The sequence below is a fragment of the Patiria miniata genome, unplaced genomic scaffold (genome assembly GCF_015706575.1).
Source record: "Patiria miniata isolate m_02_andy unplaced genomic scaffold, ASM1570657v1 HiC_scaffold_20, whole genome shotgun sequence".
NCBI lineage: Eukaryota > Metazoa > Echinodermata > Asteroidea > Valvatida > Asterinidae > Patiria > Patiria miniata.
In genome coordinates, this window is record NW_024037059.1 from 32,461,677 (window position 1) to 32,476,621 (window position 14,945).

The 14,945-nt window shown below is 40.1% G+C and overlaps 1 protein-coding gene across 1 annotated transcript in view; it reads right to left on the minus strand.

The window, feature by feature from the left end:
• Nucleotides 1-10,070: 10,070 nt before the first annotated feature.
• Nucleotides 10,071-14,945, minus strand: part of LOC119728701 — a 55,436-nt gene continuing 50,561 nt past the window's right edge. The window contains exon 6 of the mRNA XM_038201034.1: nt 10,071-10,204. The gene's annotated coding sequence lies outside the window, so the exon portion shown is untranslated. The remainder of the gene's footprint in view (nt 10,205-14,945) is intronic.

Consider the following 14,945-nt stretch of genomic DNA (forward strand, 5'->3'; position numbering starts at 1 on the left):
TTTCTTAATTAATCAACTTAATTGCCTAATTATGCACTTCAGCTATTTTAAGAATATTTGGAAGTCCGAGTTCATAGTATTGACCACACATGTAGGCACAGATTTAACAAATTTCCCCAGACGTTGTTCTTGACAGGTTCCCAGCAGCCGATTTCACGAAACCTTACGCAATGGCGCAACTTTGCTTGCGCCACAATTTATTGCGTAAGCTGCACAACATTTCATGCTCCGCAAAATTTCACTTATGACACATCTCACGAAAGTCCGCGACTAGCGCAATAAATGATGGCATAACTTGTGCAATAATTTCAGGTGGCGTAAGTTGTGGCGTAGCGACTGAAAATGACCTATTTTACCAGAAAATCGGGACTGTCGTGGAGCCCGTTATTGCACAACTTATCAAGGTTGATACAAAACACTCACAACTTTAGGTTTGAAGTAAATGAAGTTGTATTTTACTCGTTACATAATTTTTAGAGTTGCCGAACGATTTCGAAGAAAGTTGAACAAGAGAGTTTTCAAAATGGCGGGCTGAGGTGATGCAACGACTGTTTTGCAAACGAACAAATTCACACACAAATAGCTGTCGTAAATGTTGATTTTATACTTGTCCAAGATGTTTAAATTATTTAAAACGTTGCACAGCTATGCCAAGTTTCGTGAAATCGATCGTAAGTTTATTGCGCAGCTGCACAACAAATTTGTTGCATAAGTCTTATATACATGTCGCAAGCTGCGCACTTTTTCGTGAATTCGGCTGCAGGTGATATTGGTTGGTTGTGATAATGCCCTCTTGTGGTGGCAGTTTATCGCGGCGGGTTAATTATCGCGTATATATAGAACCATAAAAACATCTAGCCCCTAGACTAGGTAATCAGCCAACAATCAGCATGTTTTTTTTCTTAAAAATGCTTGTAGACCCATAATGAATGGATTATTCCAACATTGATGCTGTAATATATTATTCCACAACTTACCAAAGCTGTGTGCAGAATGGCTTATTCCATTTTCTCAAAAGAGTATTAAGTGGACCTTGAGCGAATTGTTTTTGTTTTTGCCCCAAGGCCGAGTCACATCCTACCTGCATTACTAGTATGCACTTCATTACTACCGGTAGTATGCACTCACCTGAATGAAGTTACTCGTAGAAAGTTATCTCACTGTGTAATTCAATGGCAGTTGTCACGCTGTTACCAAAAAAAGTAACAGCGTGACCTCTTTTTAATTGAAATAATTAATTAACAATACGTAATATATTTACTTTGGTGCATGCATGTTATGTGCCTGTGGAAGTATGATTTGCATTGTGAGTATTATTTAATTCCTTCTTATAAAATTTAAAGAAATATTAAAAATGAGCTCTTTTTCATTAACAGTAAGACGTTTCTGGGAAATATTAATTAGGTGGTCACTGAAGCAAAAGTTAATATGCAAATTGTTGTTTTCATATAAGCTATTAAGAATAAGTATGAAACTTCATGTAACTTTTAAAAAACTATAATTGGCTGTTTCGGCAAACATGCCGAAACAGCCTTTGTTTTCGTTAAGATTACTTTTTTTTCCCCAGTCATTTTGCCCATAGAATTTGTACACGTTTATTTGTTCCCGGAACTTTGGGCATTAAAATCAATCCGATTGCCTTTATACTTGCACACACTTAGACCAGGACCTGCAGATATGTGTTGACCATTGATGTCATCGCGTGTCATGTGACGTCACATTAAAGGTGCATATTATGAAGGCCTATATCTACAGAACTACAGGTCCGATTGGGTTGAAAGTTGGCATGTACCTAGACCAGGATGTGTTATAGATGAAAAATTAAGTGACGTCACGATGACGTTAAAGATTAATAGATATAATCTTTGAAAATCAATATAAAATCAACCGTGAGAGATCTGAACATGACTTTTGCGGCAATTAAAAGAATAATCCAGGGTCTTCATTACTGATATTACGTCCAACATCGCGTGACCCTTCCTTCTAGTTGAAACCAGAAGTTTTTTTTGTAATTTAAATTGGTAAAAAATGTGAACTTGCTTTCAATGACGTATGTTCTGGCAAAGTTCTTCATTACAAAAAAAAAATAACGGTGACGTCATCAAATGTTAGAGCGCCTTCTAGCGGCAGGTTGTTATAGATGATTATAGATGAAAATTGATGTGACGCCATCATGACATCATCACGTGACATGCGACGTCATAATTCAAAGCCCTATGAAAATGTAATCACATATTTATATGCCACCATTTATTATAAACAGAACTCTACAACCTTCCTGGATGGAACTTATACTTGAAACTTTACATGTCACATGTCACAATAAAGTTGCTGAAACAGCCCTGTGTTTGTCCACAAACATAAGTCTATTTTTTTGTGTGTCAGTGAGCAGCATAAATAATCCACACAATTTGTGAAATTATTAGGATTTCATTAATGCTAATTAATAAATACCTTGGAGAGTTGATGGTTTCTGATTGGTCGAGACTCGATCACGTGGCCGGGCATTAACGGTGATAATGGACCGGCTTCAAAGATCAAGCAAATAAATGGCCCCTGAACCAACATTGATCCAGCCCCGTTCAGCCCCATGCAAGCCAATGATTGGTCAAAATATAGTAACAGTCCTGCGGTAGCTTGTAACAATAGAGCACTGCACATGCACTCAACCCCCATCGCGTGAGACTGACGCGCGCGTACGCAACACAGTTGCTAGGTTTGCGTGCGTGCGCGCGCGTAATGAAGTTTTGAAACGACATCGTCAGATTGTACATGCAGTGCAGTATATATACTAACCGAGGATGTTTACGACGAAAGCGTAGATCTACGATTTATTTTCTTTGAACACTTCACCCACTGACATATTTACCTTTCCTAAACCAAGCATCTTTGTAATTCCGGTCACAAGGAATGTGTAAACGAGATTTCAGCTTCCTCCATCAGGTAAAGATATGAAAACATTGTTGTAATTTGTTTCGCTACGGCAGCAGTTTCTGTTGAGTTTACGCCGTTATAGCTGTTAAGCTAAAATATTGCCCATGAACATGAACACAAAAAAGTCTGGAAATATCACCGAAAGAAAGTCACAAAATTGGAGCATTTTAACTGTTTATTTCGTTAAAAAGGTATTTATTAATGGGAATAACAGTGTGAGGATCCAGTCTTCACTGCGTGATAATGACCGCTGTTAATGGACCTACAGCGGTCACCCCCACACCCGGTCATGATCACGCAGTGATGACCAGCTCCTCACACTGTTATTCCCTTATTCAAAATGCAAAATCAAAGGTGTAATCTTGTGGATTTTTCAAAATTATGGTTGTTTCTCAAAATTTCAGACTTTCAGCTTTATTTTGATCCCAAATTAATCAAGAAATAACAATTTTGAAAATTCAGGTGTCATGTCCACCTTTGCATGGATTGCCCTCTAGCCCGAAAAGTGTTCAGTATTCACGTCCTCGTATTAGTTCCGTAGAATTGCATAGACCGAGGAAAATATGGCTGCCCATCAGAGCCCGGCAGCTGGGGGTTCCTGTGGGTACGTTGTGGAGAAATTTTAGGAAGGTGCCACATGCAGACTCTGCGGATCCGTGAACCAATTTCACTGTCTCCAATTGACGAGTATCGTGTGCAAATTATATTCATGAATGCTCACACAAACCAGATGATCCATGTTGTCACGCCTCATTGACTCCCAATAGGAAGCCATGCTGCTGAAAAAAATAAAACAGGGTCTCCTGTAATCCTGCATTCATTATGGCATTCAACCTCTTGGTATATGTACAAGACAGAGTAGACATTGGTCATTCAGAAAACCAATTCTTTTTTTAACACTGAAACATGCCTCGACTGAAAGAGGTCCACAGAGGTTGTGCACTGGGTATGCTGGATGCAGGCTTGCAAGCTGCAGAAGTTGCAGGACACTTACAGGTGCATCCAAGCATGATTTCCAGACTTGATGTTCGCAACACAGCCAGCGTTAGTGACCTTCCAAGACGTGGGCAACCTCGAGTGACATCTCCATGCCAGGAACGCCATATTGTCCTGCATCGGATAATACTGTCTGGATCAACAGACAGACGGCCAGAGAGACACCTGGTACCCATAACAACGGGATCAGTGACCAGACAGTCAGAAACAGACTTCGGAGTGCCGAGTTCAGATGGCACAGGCCTTACACCTCACAAGCGAGACAGGGCAACGACGTCTTCAATGGGCCTCCCAATATTGCGACTGGACACAAAGAATGCGGAACCAGGACCTCATTATTGATGAATCACATTTTTGACTCTCCAATTCTGATGGAAGTGTCATGGCGTACAGGAGACCAGGCAAACGATACTGGGATGTTACAGTTGTGGAGCATACAGATGGGGAGGACCAAGCATCAGGGTTTGGGCAGGAATGTCTCAGACAGACACACACATTTACGTTACATACCTAGTGGGGACATTCCTTTGTTTTCATGTAGAAAACAAAAACCTGTGAAGAAAACTCATTTTAATCACACTGTGAAAACTCTTTCAACCCACATTTTTTTTCTATGATTCCCTTGAGTGTTTCTCTTCATTTTGCAATGGATAAACCTAACCCAAAAATGTCTCTAAACCTGTTTTCCAGAGAGGGGAAAACATTGTGTGGACGTGGGCAAGTCCACACAACATCGCTGCTACCTGGTTTATGTGCACCTTTTTGTTTGAAAGTCCACACAGTGAATGTAATGCTTGTTCAGACATACATAACTGGTACATACACACAGAAGGAATACGCTATCGCAATATCCCCCTCCGGCTTACAACCAGGGGGATAAAAATGAAGATCCTGGATTATTCTATCAACTCCTGTGAAAAGCAAAATCAGATCTCTCACAGTTGATTTTATATTGATTTTCAAAGATTAAAGCTAGAAATCTTTAGTTGTTGTAATCTAATACAGGATGACATTATCCTGATGTCATTACCAGAAAGCTTGAGCGCTATGAAGCAAACATCTGGATTAAATCTCTCGCGGTTGATTTTTCAGCAATTTTTTTGAGGTTTAAAGGTATTTACATTGTTGGCAACTTCGCCACACTCTTCAACCATGTCAACTGATTATTTATTTTAAATATTTTTGAACCTGCTGTTATAGGGCGCTGTAACATTTTATGACATCACCATTAATTTTGTTTGTAAAGAACAACTTAGTCAGAGCATACATCGTTGAAAGCAAGTTCACATCCTTCACCAATTTTAAATTACCAGGCACTTCCGGTTTTAACCGGAAGGAAGGGTCACGTGATTTTGCACATAATATCAAAAACTAAGACCCTGCATTATTCTATAAATTCTCGTAAAAATCAAGTTCAGGTCTCTCAGGGTTGATTTTATATTGATTTTTAAAGATTAAATCTATTAATCTTAAACAGTTTCTCAGACTGGACACATGGCCATTCTAGACCAATGAAATTACAGAATCCAAGCACACACTATAAACAAGTCAGGTGTGTTTACAAACACAAATGCCCCGCAACCGTGACTGTTCCCATGACCTAACACCACTCTTTTAACATCAACTTACATGTACATGTACTTGGGTCACATGGAACGTTCATTGACAGCATTAGTGTTTTCAGTAGGTTTTATATGAATTAATCCCTATGTTCTCAGAATAAATACAAGATTTTTATTGTTTTAGCTACTGTGACCTTGACCCTTGATATTTTGGCCCAAAATGCAATAGGCTTCTTAGGATTACCAAGAACAATCCACAAACCAAATTTGAAGTTCACATGTACAGTATTTCTCAAGTTATCGCGCTGACAAAATTCTTTTGTTTTAGCCGCTGTGACCTTGACCCTTGACCTTTCAACCCCCAATGCAATAGGCTTCGTAGGATTGCCAAGAACAATCCACAAACCAAATTTGAAGTTCACATGTAAAGTATTTCTCAAGTTATCGCGCTGACAAAATTTCTTTTGTTATAGCCACTGTGACCTTGACCCTCGACCTTTCGGCCCCCAATGCAGTAGGCTTCTTAGGATTGCCAAGAACAATCCACAAACCAAATTTGAAGTTCACATGTACAGTATTTCTCAAGTTATCGCGCTGACAAAATTCTTTTGTTTTAGCCACTGTGACCTTGACCCTTGACCTTTCAACCCCCAATGCAATAGGCTTCTTAAAATCCATATATCTATTTCGTGAAAAACTTGTGGGGTACCAAAACGGTAGCCCCAAGTCGGAGGGCATTCCTTGTGGGGTACCTCCCATTCCTTGTGGGGTACCTCCCATTGTTCCGGTACCCCACAAGGCAGTGTTTGTACACGCACCCACGCACACACACACCCACCCACCCACCACCCAACCACGGAAGGACAAGGCGGAAACAGTATGCCCCTTTGGCTTTGCCGCGGGGCATAAAAAGCATTTTATACCACTGTAGGTCTCAAAGCACTACACAATTATTACCCTGTTTATCTGGCCATCAGACCAGTTTTTTATTTGCCACAACTCAAGATCAGCGCAATCTGGTCCTTACATATACAGGTACCCCTTTATACTCCTGGGTGGAGAGAGGCAACTGTAGTAAAGTGTCTTGCCCAAGAACACAAGCACCATGTTTCCTGTCAGGGTTCGAACTCATGTACCATGGCACATGAGTTGAACACCATAACCATAGGACCACAGCACTCTACCTAAACTGGTTTTGGAAATGATCATGGAAATCGTGCCATGTGTAGTTTTTGTGTCATCACTTTCTGGAGTGCTTCAAACACTTGACTAATGGGAGCATTTAAGTAAGGAGTTCAGAGGATTAAATTCATTTTCAATAATAATCACCTTGACTCTAAAACCAATGGCATCCAACCTTTCATGCTGAGCCTTAAGAGTGTCTTCAGACTAATGTCTTACGAAAAATGACAAAGTACCGGTATATTGGTGAGGCTGGAAAAGATTGATAGATATTGCGCACACCAGTGTTACAATTTTCAAAATTGAACGTAGCAAGGCCTATTTTTCCAATTTCAACTAAAAGTAATAAACATATCACAATGACTTTTACCAGACACTTGGATCAATATAGGGGAAATAAATCCTGAAAGTTGCATGAAGATACCGTCTTCCAAACGGGAGAAATTAATTTTCAAAGATTTCACCCGCCAACGTGAACATGTCTGTGTACATGTAGTTTCATTCAAAATAAAGTGTTACGTGACCTTTAGAAATCGCCCTTCGCAACCATATGGCTGTAAGGGCTGCATTATACACAAGCTTTGCTGTGTATCCAAATGTAGTCAATAGTGGACCTTGAAAATAGAGCATAATAGGGTCCACGACATGGTGAAGGTCTATAGTTAGAAATCATGTACAAAACCACTGGGGTTTCTTCAAACAAATATGAGCCTGTCCATGATATCAAAATCTCAGTACCCCACAGGTTTGAGACTTTATTGAAAACAAAAGTCAACAAAAATATCGTGAACCATACAAATTTCCTAATCTGATAGATCATACATCGAGACACATTTGTTTTGTTGCGACAGTCACTGGACCATTGCTTCCACAGGATTACAGGGAGGTTAATTATAGGTGAATTAAAAATGCAAACAAAAGCTTGATCAAAGCAGTTAGGTATTCGAAAGTTAATCGGGCGAGATGTGGAAGTGGGTGACGGGGCAAAGCCATCTCTTACAATATGAACTAGAAAGCACTCAGAGAGCGCAAACCTCTGCCAAGGCTCAACAATTCCCCGCCATATTGTCAGTACACCCAAAAGAAATACTCACATATCCACTAGACTTCCATACTTTGTAAACCGTAACTGAAAAATTAAATCATTTTTTTTTATTAATTCTTTTACACTGTAGCGACTGCCCATTTAACTTTAACTATGTGCAACCCACTGCCAAGGTCAACGGGTCAAGCATATCGACAATGTTTTCACGAAGTGAAAAAAATCAATAATTTTTTGATTTTGAGTTTTGCTGGCCAATTTATTGCACTTGACAAAAAGAAGAATTTGGCTGAGTTTCAAAGCGAAATATTGTTTACTTTTGTAATTATCGTAAGCAAACATTTGACAAAATGCCTGAAATCCGTGTTTTTCTGTTTTCACAAAGTGACAAAAACTTACCTCGTTAGCAGGGCCAGAGGAGTAATGCATATTCTCTACACACGCGTTAGGATGGGAGTGGACGTGCGCGCCGTGAACGATGTTGATAAAGAACAGACACGCGCGCGCTGCAGTGCGTAAGACGTGCAGATGTAATAATTTCTTAGAACGTTTTATTATTTTCACGAAGTGACGAAGAGTGTGTACAACTTAATGGGACAAAAAAAGTGAGGCCTCTAGGTTTTGCTGTTTTCACGGGGTGAAGATTATCTTCATTGATCTTTATTAATGAATTACAGTTTAATTAAGAGAGACTTCTAATAAACAACTTTGAAGAACAAAGCATACGTTACTTGCCAATGCAAGAATTTCCTAAATCCATAACTAACAACTAGTCGAAAAGGTGTTTTGAAAAAAGGATTAACTCCAAATGTGATTATCTCGGAATGACCTTTTTGCATGGTATTGAGGGTTTTGTCACTTCGTGAAAACACCGTTGTACTTGACCGGTTGTGTTTGCACACATTCCCCACTCCCAGTCCACACGGTGTGTGCCCCAAACGCTCATGTACACTGCACACTGCGTTACCCACACAGGTACGTACATGTATATAGACACAGGCAATCTTTTCTACACAAAATGTGGTGAAGAATCCTTACAAAAATCCTGGATCCTCACCCAGATCCCATCTAATAGATTCGCACTTGTACCAAGGACTGCCCCTACACAAATTTTCATGGAAATCCGTCCACAACTCTTCGAGTTATCCTGTCCACAGACAAACCAACCTACCAACCAACCAACAAACAAACAAACCGACACCCGTGAAAACATAACCTCACTGGCGGAGGTTATAAGAATGGATGTTTCTACTTGCATACCAAATTTGAAGAAAATGAAGCATTGCATGTTTGAGATTGGGGGGGGGAACCATTCTCTCAGGCTGTGAAACGAGAAAAATGGCTATTTAAGGTTTATAGGGAACCCTCTTACGAAATTTAACCTGAACGGAAGTTGCTGTTGCCTGCTTGAAACCATAGCATCTATTTCCTATGCAAGTTACCTTGATCTTTGGTTCTTTGGTCCAAGCCCAATCCCAGTTTTCTTTTTGAAATGACCCTTTACTTACTGAGTTTTATGATAATAATACGGGTTACATTAATACTCCTGAATCCAACCAATAGGATCCATACACTTTTAACCCAACCATGGTATTATAAACATCATTGTCAATGCATGGACACAGCCCTGGAATGGAATGATTTTTGTCAACTCAATATGTGATAACTGGGCATATCCATTCAATTAAGTGCTCTCACTTCTAGAGTTGTTCCCCCTCTCCCTTTGAATCTTAGAAAATACTGCAGGGACATACACTAGTCTTTTTCACACTAAATCTAGTCGAAACCCATTCAAAATGATACTGGATGAAATGGTAGTGTTCAACAACTTGCCATTATTGCAGGGCTACCACTTTCACTATTTGGTATATGCACAGAGCCTACATGTGTGGCTGAGGTGACACCGGGAAACTAAGTACTTAAATCAATGCATAAATAGTTATAAATGTAAGATGAAAGACATTGCCATGATCAAAATATGAGTATGTCTCCTTGATAAAGTTTGCTATGGTGAAATGCTTATTGGTACAAATTTATATTAATAGAGCTAAGCTAGTTCCTCTTTTATGTTTTTCAACAGTCTATGCAATGAATCCCTTTTATGTGATTATAGACCCAACAATTAGCCCCGTACCCTGACTCATCTACCCTCTTGCCCACCCTTGGTTAGTTTCATTGCACCTTCAAACATTTTGAGGCAAGGATTTCACTTTAATTTTGTTGGTACACTCATATTTCTAGAACCTTCACTTTCTAAAGACATGATGAAGTATTTAACATTTTTCTTTACTTGGGTTTAATACTTCATAGTGTGGTATATTATATTTAGGGGCAAATGTACTAAAAATGGCATGGATGGTTTGCCTTCAACGTTTACATACCTTTGACTGAGAAAACTTTAGCCCAACACCTTCCATGGTAACTTGCAGAAGGCCACCTTGACCACTCTTAACATCTTGAATAGGAAATTCTCCCCCTAACTCTGGCTCTACAATATATAACAAATCAATATATAGTACACAAAGGTTATAATCAATCACCATGATGTAAAATTAAAACAAATCCATAACACTTTTAACCATTAACAATAGTGTGTTGTTGATTAAAAATGGCACACAGAAAACAGACATTTCAATTCAGATGATTTTTATTTCAGATAGAATTGTTGGGCTGCAAAAAAGGTCTCCTTCAAGAAAGTGTGAAAGCGGTTGCAGCAATGGAGTTGGCAACCACACAAGACGGTCTTGATGGTAGAAAAGAACTATTCCTTCATATGATAAAAAGGCCTTAACTCAAGTTAGAAACATGAAGAGTGGTAACGAGCTGAGCATGACCAGGTCGCAAAATACCAGATGATCCTTATTACTTTTGTAAAGAGAGGCAGACCCAAATACATCCAATGGGTGCATGTCTAAAAAAAGTATCTTACATGTGTACCTGCTTCAGAGGAAAGAAGGACACACTAAAATACTGAAACTAGAAGCCTAACACAGATCCAATACTAACTAGAGACAGAGCTCACATCTTTTTCATATGTCATAAACTTTGCCACAATAATCAACTGAAAATTCATTTTAAACATTTTTTTTCAACCTGCAGCTAGACGACATTACCGTTATTTCTTTTCTTAAGTACAACATAGCAAGAGACTATAGTTGTTTAAAGCAAGTTCACACCTTTTCCACTTTCAAATTATAAGGCACTTCCGGATTGGACCGGAAGGAAGGGTCACGTGATTAGGCGCACACAAGATAAAATGAAGATCCTAAATTATTCTATCAACTCCCGCAAAAGTCAAGTTCAGGTCTCACAAGGTTGATTTATATTGATTTTCAAAGATTAAATCTAGAAATCTTTACTAGCTTGTAATTTAACACCCGATGATGTCATCATGAGTCAGAGTAATATGCACCACTTGACTAAAGGCTCGCATTTGTTGAGTTACCAACACTTGGTGATCGGGCCAAAACTATGTCATAGGACATTGCCCAATTGTGAATATGTTTATGTCAGAACGGAAAAAGGATCATGAAATTCAGCCTTTCCAGTCAGCAGTTAAAATGTGCGAACTGAATTCTGATTTAGATCAGAGAGGATACATGTTCATCATGAGGTGAAAAGAACTTCTGAAAATATAGAATTTATCATGCACCTTTAGTCGGGTAGGATGACATCGCAGCATTTTGAAGTGCAAGGTCAACAAGGTACTGGGTATCATTATTTTGTGGTAAAAGATAGTCATTAGACACAGATCAAATGACGGATTTGAATTTTAAAGAAACAAAAAAACTCCCCCCATCAAAGTGTGGGCCGATTCTACTAGCGAATACTTACCTGTAGAATATCACTACATATGGCTTATTCCCTGAAGGGTGCTAGCCATATGCTAAGATTTATTACCCACAGTACCTTGCCATACTTCCTCTTTTCTCGAGCATAAGATGCGTAAGTGAACGCGTACGTGAGAGTGGAGAGGCGGGTGGGCACTCTACAAGAGTAGTCGCTAGTAGAATCAGCCCACACGATGGGGGGAGGGGGGGGGGGTTAAGGTGCAAAAATGAACGCGTTTGGTTAGTGGACCACTTTGAGAGAGATGGCATGCTGGCGACACCAGTGCAGTAGTTGCCATGTGAGTAGGCATGCGGGTAGGCTTGGGGAGTGTGTCCCGCCTTGCTGGTTGATGTAGGACACCACAGTCCTGTTGTCCCAGCGGATGAGAACAGATTGACCCTGCACTATGCAGTGAAAGCAGTGAAGGCCATTGAGGACCGCTGTCAGTTCGAGAAAATTGATGTGGTGCGCGGTCTGTGCTGAAGTCCAGGAACCCGCCGTCTGATGAGGTCTCGCCATTGGAAGGGAAGGGACTCGAGACGCTTGCGAGCTCCATCAGAGGGCAGAAATATGGCATGCAGAAATGCTGCCTGTCTTGTCTCTATGTTGTGACGACACACACGAGTAAGTTCGTGACCAACTCAGTCCATGACCAACTCGGTCTGTGACCAACTCGGTCCGTGACCAACTCGGTCCATGACCAACTCGGTTCGTGACCAACTCGATCCGTGATTAACTCGGTCCGTGGCCCACATGAACAATGGCTAGTCTGAGAATCATCCATTCTCCACGCAGCCCATCTCCGGTAGAACGCCTGTCATTTCATTCCGAAATCAGGACTAAGATTATGATTGGTCAATTTCGATGCCACGTTTTTGGAATACAACAAGCTGAACAAAAATGCTACTCATTGCAGGCGTGATGTTTACGCACGCAGGGAGCTTGCATTATGCACGTATACAAGGCGTATGCTGATTGGTCAGTTTCTTGAGGTCATACGCAGTCTAGTTGCATAATTAATAGCCTAATCTATTTACATATCATAGACCATGGTCGGCTTCGCCAGAACCAGGGTCTATCACATAGACTACACAATGGTCGCCAGCTAGTTACACTAATTTTACTGTGTCTTATGCAGATTTCCGGCCTAGCCCGCCTGCGATTTTTGTTCCCCAAACGACATCTGAATGGGGTGTATGCTGCATGACGTTTTGGACTTTACTTCTCTTAAAAACATGAGAAAAAATATAACAATTAGAAAAAAGAAATGAATTTGAATGTAATGAAATTCAGACTTTATTGCCCTTAATAAAAATCCTCCAAAGTCTCAGATTAGAAAGAAAAAAACTCTGGTAAAACTGGTGATTTGAACCCATAACGCGAGAATCCCTTGCGGTACAAAATCAAGACCCTATCAGCTGAGCTATCAAACTGCTCGACAAATCCTGAATATTCATGGAAATATATACCTGTGTACCATCATAAAAGTATCATAGAGGGTGCTCAACAACCATGTAATGTGAGTGTGGTTTTGGAAAAAGGTCACGTTGACCAGCCGTTGCTGGTGGTACAGCGCTAGCTACAGGCCTGCAGGCGCCACGCGATAAATCCTGCTGTGTTTATCGCACAGCAGCAAAAAGTGGCAACATTTCGATCTCTTTCTTATTTAAATAAAGCAATTCCCATGAAATTATAAACAAAAAGTAACAAGAAAGAATTTCACAAATATTTAGTTGAATTGTCAAATATGTTTTTTTTGGTAATGGCGATGATGTAAAACACCACTGCGGAGTTTGAATGAATGAAGGCTAAGATTATTTATGAGGGGTTCCATATTTTTAAACAAAACTTTAAAGGATTTCCAGCAACCCCAAATGTACAAGATTATATCAATCATTTTGATAACGTCAGGCCTGAAACAGTTTCCAAAGGTAACGATCAATTGATGACAATGGGGTCGTTCAGACAACGTTTTAAATTCCCTATCGGTTGAACTCGATTCAGTGTAACTTTCTTGTTAAAACGATGTCTGAACGCTTTTTTATTTAGACCGAATCGAGTTGAACTCGAAAATAAAACGGCAACTTAAACCCCCTCGGAGGGAGGGTTTAGAGAAAAACCAGAACGAGTTTATCTTCTAGTACGATGTCTGAACAGTTTTAGCTAAAACGCTTCCCGTTTTAACCAGCGCAGTGACCTGGAGTTACGTAACGCCTTCTCCGTGGCGCGCTTTTCTATTAAGCAAACAATGTCCTAATTCTCCTACAGTTAAAAAAATCCAATTTCAAGTCCAATTTCCGCAAGTTTTCTGACCACATGGTCTGAGTTTCACATCGTGCTCACTCGCACACACGATGCGATGACAAACATGTAGATGCCAACACAACAACCGCTAACCGGAGCATAATTATCATAATACACTAATATATTCAACTACCAGCAGTTTTTCCCCTGGCTAATGAACTGAGCGAGGTGGTAACAATTCAAGTTGATGATTAAAACGAAATTTACGCAGTCTGCAAACTGAAAAGAATGCAGCGCTCACAAAAATGCGCGATGATTCCAAAAACACATCGAAATTGTGAGTTCTTGATACATGGAGTTAAAGGAAAATGCTCATATATTACACAAAATGAAAATTTTCAATTGATATTTCCTTTTTTGCCCATCTTCACAGCGAGGTGGTGATATTGGCAAAAATTGAGCGAGGTGGTCACTGAAAGTAGCGAGGTGGGCCACCTCATGTTTGAATGGGCAGGGGAAACACTGACTACCAGGAAAACCTTGGCGTTGATTGGTCAATATTGCAACATTAATATCACGTGTATTTTCACGTGATGTTGTGCAGGCAAGTTGATGTATTAAACCTTGAGTGAAATCTGTTCAATGACATCTTGTTTCGAACACTGGTTTTCAAACAACTTTTCAGAACATTTTTTGTCTTTTTGCACCACGAAAGGAACAGAAAATAGCCCCCAAAATGTAAACACAAATGGTGTATATGTAAGCCGATGTACGATACTTCCCAAAAATGGGGAAATTGCCGCGGTGGACAAGTGACTGTCGTCCTGTTTATCGCGTGCCACGCTACATGACCGGCCAAGGCTGCGATGTCAAACACGGCATGGCAACACACATCACACGGTGAGGGGCTCAGACCATGTGTAGCGAACTGTTAAAATGGAAGAGTGAAGGCTCTTTTTAGCGCGCGTTTTTTGCCAAGGCGGATGTTTTACGTGACCTTAGAAACTGAGATAAACTGCTTCAAGTTGAACTTGCTGTACTTAAAACGATGTCTGGACGCTCGGTAGTTTTATTTTTACGACGGGCCCCCCGTGGTGAGCGACCGTTTTAACTTTTACCATTTTAGCTAACACGGTGTCTGAACATGGCCAATG